This window comes from Somniosus microcephalus, unplaced genomic scaffold (assembly GCF_052327205.1).
Source record: "Somniosus microcephalus isolate GS21.2 unplaced genomic scaffold, FLI_Smic_1.0 unresolved_chr1, whole genome shotgun sequence".
Lineage (NCBI taxonomy): Eukaryota > Metazoa > Chordata > Chondrichthyes > Squaliformes > Somniosidae > Somniosus > Somniosus microcephalus.
The window spans coordinates 115,108,759-115,114,872 of NW_028225179.1; positions in this window are offsets into that span (position 1 = coordinate 115,108,759).

Here is a 6,114-nt window from a genome sequence, read left to right on the forward strand (position 1 = left end):
TGATGCCAGACCTGAAGAAATATTGAGATTTGGATCATTGTATGAAGGAAGAAAGAGCGTGACTTCAGGATGTCCCAAAGCACTTTACCGTCAATGTAGTAATTAAGTAATTTTGAAGTGTCGTCACTGTTGCAATGTAGGAAACGCGGCAGACAATTTGCGCACAGCAAGCTCCCACAAACAGCAAGGTGATCATGGCCAGATTATCTGTTTTAATGAGATTGATTGAGGGTTAAATATTAGCCCAGATGCTGGGGTAGAACTCTGTTGCTCTTCTGCAAAATAATGGCCGTGGGATCTTTTAAATCCACCTGAGAGGGCAGACGGGACCTCGGTTCAACATCTCATCTGAAAGACGGCACCTCAGACCGTGCAGCACTCCCTCAGTGCTGCACTGGGCGTGTCAGCCGGAATCATGGGGCTTGAGCACACAACCGTATGACCCAGAGGCGAGAGTGCTACTCACTGAGCCACAGCGGACACTCTGCAAAGTTAGCTTGGATGTTATTCCTTTTAATAAAACTCAGTGTGTATTTCTTATGAAAAAACCTTATAGTAACTGCTGTTGATGTTGAAGTGTTTTAAGGGGTAGGATGCCTTTTGTCAATGAATGAGTTCATATAAAGAACAAACAAATAAAAGAATGGACTTGTGCAGCCAGCTGCTCAAATCTGTTGCAAGGAGCAATAACAACAGAACGATGGTACATCTGACCTATGCATCGCGTGTCAAAGCACGGAGCCATCGTGTGCAGTCTCCACGAGTTTTTAAAAGCAGTTCAGTTCTGCTCTGAATTGCCTCCTGGGCACCACTTCTGAAGTAGTAGCATGAGACAGGTCATCTGATTCTGTCAGTGGACAGTGCACAACAATGGGTAACATAAGAGCATAAGAATTCGGAGCAGGAGTCGGCCATTCGGCCCCTCGAGCCTGCTCCGCCATTCAATAAGATCATGGCTGATAATCGACATCAACTCCACTTTCCCGCCCGATCTCCATATCCCTTGATTCCCCTAGTGCCCAAGAATCTATCTATCTCAACGACTGAGCATCCACAGCCCTCTGGGGCAGAGAATTCCAAAGATTCCCCACCCTCTGAGTGAAGAAATTTCTCTTCATCTCAGTTCTGAATGGCCGACCTCTTATCCTGAGACTGTGACCCCTGGTTCTAGACTCTGCAGCCAGGGGAAACATCCTCCCTGCATCTACCCTGTCAAGCCCTTTAAGAATTTGATACATTTCAATGAGATCACCTCTCGTTCTTCTAAGGAACCGGAGAAGCTGGGGGACAACAGGGGTGACAGTGGACATGGGCGGCGACGTAAAGCAGACAGAAGCAGCCAGCCACACGACACGCCCGATATTCGATTCGATTGAAGTCAGTGGGGGGGGATCATTTTAACCTAATGGGCCAGACAGGAGTGCAATGTGATCAGATGGAATGCCGGTTTTACACCCCGCCCGTTATTGCCTTCAATGGAGATTAAAATTGGGCGGGGTGTAAACCTAGCGTGCCGCCCCCCCCCCCCCCACCCCCAAATCCCATGGGCTTGCTGACGGGCGAGATTGATTGAAACTTCCCTCAATGGGATTGAATTCGGGGCAGAGAGTACTGAACAGGACGTCCGATGCAATACTGCCCGCTTGCCATCCAATTTCAGCCACCACATTTTCAGAAAATGGTGAAATATCAGGATCCACGCTCACAAAGCATGTCATTGCAAGACCAGTTTGTGTGTGTTTGGGTGACTCAAATATTTACACAGGAACAAGACATGGACAAATCTGCAAAAACCTGGATGATAAGAATCAACGTTGTTCATTGCAACATTGCTGGGACAAAGCACTCAATGTTACAAGATGTCGATATCACTGAATATGCATAAGAAATATGCATAAGAAATGAGTACGTACCTCTCAATGATGGCGTTGATGTCCTAAAACAAAGGCAGGCGAAAAATATTACGGAATATTAAAATTTTCCCAGTGACATGGAAACAAATTTAGCAAATATATGAGATTACATAAGAACATAGGAAATAGGAGCAGGAGTAGGCCATACGGCCCCTCGAGCCTGCTCCCCCATTCAATAAGATCATGGCTGATCTTCTACCTCATCTCCACTTGCCCACCCGATCTCCATATCCCTTGATTCCCCTAGAGACCAAAAATCTATCTATCTCAGCCTTGAATATACTCAAAGACTCAGCATTCACAGCCCTCTGGGGCAGAGAATTCCAAAGATTCACAACCCTCTGAGTGAAGAAATTTCTCCTCATCTCAGTTCTAAATTCCCACCCCTTATCCTGAGACTATGTCCCCATAGTTCTAGACTCTCCAGCCAGGGGAAACAACCTCTCAGCATCTACCCTGTCAATCCCCTTCAGAATCTTGTATGTTTCAATGAGATCACCTCTCATTCTTCTAAACTCCAGAGAGTATAAGCCCATTCTACACAATCTCTCATCATAGGACAGCCCTCTCATCCCAGGAATCAATCTAATGAACTTTCGTTGCACCGCCTCCAAGGCAAGTATATTCTTCCTTAGATAAGGAGACCAAAACTGTGCACAGTATTCCAGGTGTGGTCTCACCAAGGCCCTGTACAATTGTAGCAAGACTTCCTTACTCTTATACTCCAACCCCCTTGCACTAAAGGCCAACATGTCATTTGCCTTCCTTATTGCTTGCTGTACCTGCATGCTAGCATTCTGTGTTTCTTGCACGAGGACACCCAAATCTCTCTGAACACCAACATTTAAAAGTTTCTCACCATTTACAAAATAATATGTTTTTCTATTCTTCCTACCAAAGTGAATAATCTTATATTTCCCCACATTATACTCCATCTGCCACCTTACTGCCCACTCAGTCTATCTATATCCCTTTGCAGACTCTGTGTTCTCCTCACAGCTTACTGTCCCACCTAGCTTTGTATCGTCAGCAAACTTGGATACATTACACTCGGTCCCTTCATCTAGGTCATTAATATAGATTGTAAATAGCTGAGGCCCCAACACTGATCCTTGCAACACCCCACTAGTTACAGCCTGCCAACCTGAAAAAGACCCGTTTATTCCTACTCTCTGTTTTCTGTCCGTTAACCAATCCTTTATCAATGCTGCTATATTACTCCCAATGCCATTTGCCCTTATCTTGTGTAATAAGCTTTTACGTGACACCTTATCAAATGCCTTTTTGGAATCCAGATATACTACATCCACTAGTTCCCCTTTATCTACCTTGTTAGTTACATCCTCAACAAACTCTAATAAATTTGTCAAACACGATTTACCTTTCATAAAACCATGTTGACTCTGCCTAATAATGTTATGATTTTCTAAGTGTCCTGATACCACTTCCTTAACAGCATTTTCCTGATGATTGATGTCAGGCTAACTGGCCTGTAGTTCCCTGTTTTCTCTCTCCCTCCTTTTTTGAATAGCAGTGTTACATTTGCTACCTTCCAATCCACTGGGGCCGTTCTAGAATCTTGGGAATTTTGGGAGATCAAAACCAATGCATCCACTATCTCTGCAGCCACGTGTTTTAGAACCCTAGGATGTCGGCCGTCAGGTCCAGGGGATTTGTCGGCTTTTAGTCTCATTCGTTTCTCCAGTACTTTTTCTCTACTTATATTAATTACGTTAAGTTCCTCACCCTCATTAGACCCTCGGTTCATTTTTGGTATCCTTTTTGTGTCTTCTACTGTGAAGACAGATACAAAACATTTGTTAAATGTTTCTGCCATTTCCTTATTCCCCATAATAATTTCTCCTGTCTCAGCCTCTAAGGGACCAACGTTTAGTTTTGCTACTCTCTTCCTTTTTACATACTTGTAGAAGCTCTTACAATCTGTTTTTATATTTCTTGCTAGTTTTTTCTCATATTCTATTTTTTCCCTTTTTATCAATTTTTTGCTCATCCTTTGCTGGTTTCTGAAACTCTCCCAATCCTCAGGTTTACTACTATTCTTTGCAACATTATAAGCTTCTTTTTTCAATCTAATGCTATCCTTAACTTCTTTAGTTAGCCACGGTTGGATCACTTTCCCCATGGAGTTTTTGTTTCTCAATGGAATGTATTTCTGTTGAGAATTATGAAATATTTCTTTAAATGCTAGCCACTGCTTATCTACCGCCATACACTTTAATCTAGTTTTCCAATCTACCTCTACCAACTCGCTCCTCATACCTATGTAATTGGCTTTATTTAAGTTTAAGACTCTAGTTTCAGACTTAGGCAAGTCACTCTCAAACTTAATGTGAAATCCTATCATATTATGATCACTCTGCCCAGAGGATCCTTTACTATGAGATTGCTAATTAACCCTGTCTCATTACACAATACAAAATCTGAAATAGCCTGTTCCCTGGTTTCCATGATGTATTGTTCCAGGAAACTGTCCGAATGCATTCCATGAACTCATCCTCCAGACTACCTTTGGCAATTTGATTTGTCCAGTCTATATGAAGATTGAAGTCCTCCATGATTATTGCATTACCTTTGTTACAAGCTCCTTCTATTTCTTGATTAATATTCTGTCCAACAATATAGCTACTGTTAGGTGGCCTCTATATTATTCCCACCAGTGTTTTCTGCCCCTTGTTATTCCTTATCTCCACCGATATTGATTCTACTTCCTGATCTTCCGAGCCGAGATCCTTTCTCGCTACTGTCCTTATGTCACCCTTTATTATCAGGGCTACACCCCTTCCTTTTCCATTCTGCTTGTCTTTTTGAAATATCAAGTACATTGGAACATTTAGATCCCAACCTTGGTCACCTTGCAACCACGTCTCTGTAATGGCTATTAGATTGAACCCATTTATCTCGATTTGTGCCATTAGTTTGTATATCTTGTTACGGATGCTTCGTGCATTCAGATAAAGAGCCTTTAATTTAATTTTTTTACCATTATTCCCTGCTTTGACCTTATTCTCTGCTGCACTGCTATCATTAAACTCTCTGTCCCTTCCTGTCACACTCTGCTGATTTTTACCCAAATCGCTACACTGCTCTATTACCTTGACCTTCTCTTTAGACTTCTAAGTTTACCCTCACCTGACCCCTCCCCCCGGTTTTTTAAGTATAAAGCACTACAGAGCGCGGAACAATTCCTCCTCACCACTTCAAATCACACAAGCTATCTATTTAATGCTCAATTGAGCAATAAGATCTCCTTTCTGATTCCTCGATACATTCACCTGGTAAATATACAGACCAAAATTCATCAGTTCTTCAGATTGACTTATTTTAGTGGCAAAAATGTCCCAATCATTCTGGTGGAGGAAGATTTGTTTCCTTAATCTGAGAATGTAGGTCTAAACTCTGTGGCCTTTGATCCTAACCATTCCCTTTCTTGCTCCTGCGTTAAATATGACTTAATTATCAGCTACATTAAAGCTCTGGATAAGTATCTCGATGGGCTATTTTGAATCGGTTTTGGAACCTATTTACATAGAATTACATAGAACTTTGAGGCACAGAAACAGGCCATTCAACCCCACTGCTCCATGCTCCATGCTCCATGCCAGTGTTTACGCTCCACACAAGCTTATCCCACCCTGCTTTATCTCAACCTTCCATTCCTTTCTCCCTGTGTGTTTATCGAGTCTCCTCTTCAAGGTATCTATGCTCTTCCCCTCAACCACTCCCTGTGGTAGCGAGTTCCACATTCTCACCATTTTCTGGGTAAAGATGCTCCTCCTGACTTCCCTATTGGATTTATTAGTGTCTATCTTATATTTGTGTCCTCTAGTTCTGGTCTCCCCTACAAGCGGAAACATCTTCTCTACATCTACCTTGTCAGACCCCGTCAGAATCTTAAAGACCTCTATTAGGTCACCCCCTCAGCCTTCTCTTTTATAGAGTAGCAGTGGCCCTGCCTTCTGTCGCCAAGCCCCTAAGCTCTGGAATTCCCTCCCTAAACCTCTCCGCCTCACTACCTCTCTTTCCTCCTTTAAGATGCTCCTTAAAGCCTACCTCCTTGACCAAGCCCTGCCCTAATTTCTCCTTATGTGGCTCGGTGTCAAAATTTTTGTCCTATAATACTCCTGTGCAGCAACCTGGGACGTTTTACTACGTTAATGGCGCGATATAAATACAAGTTGTT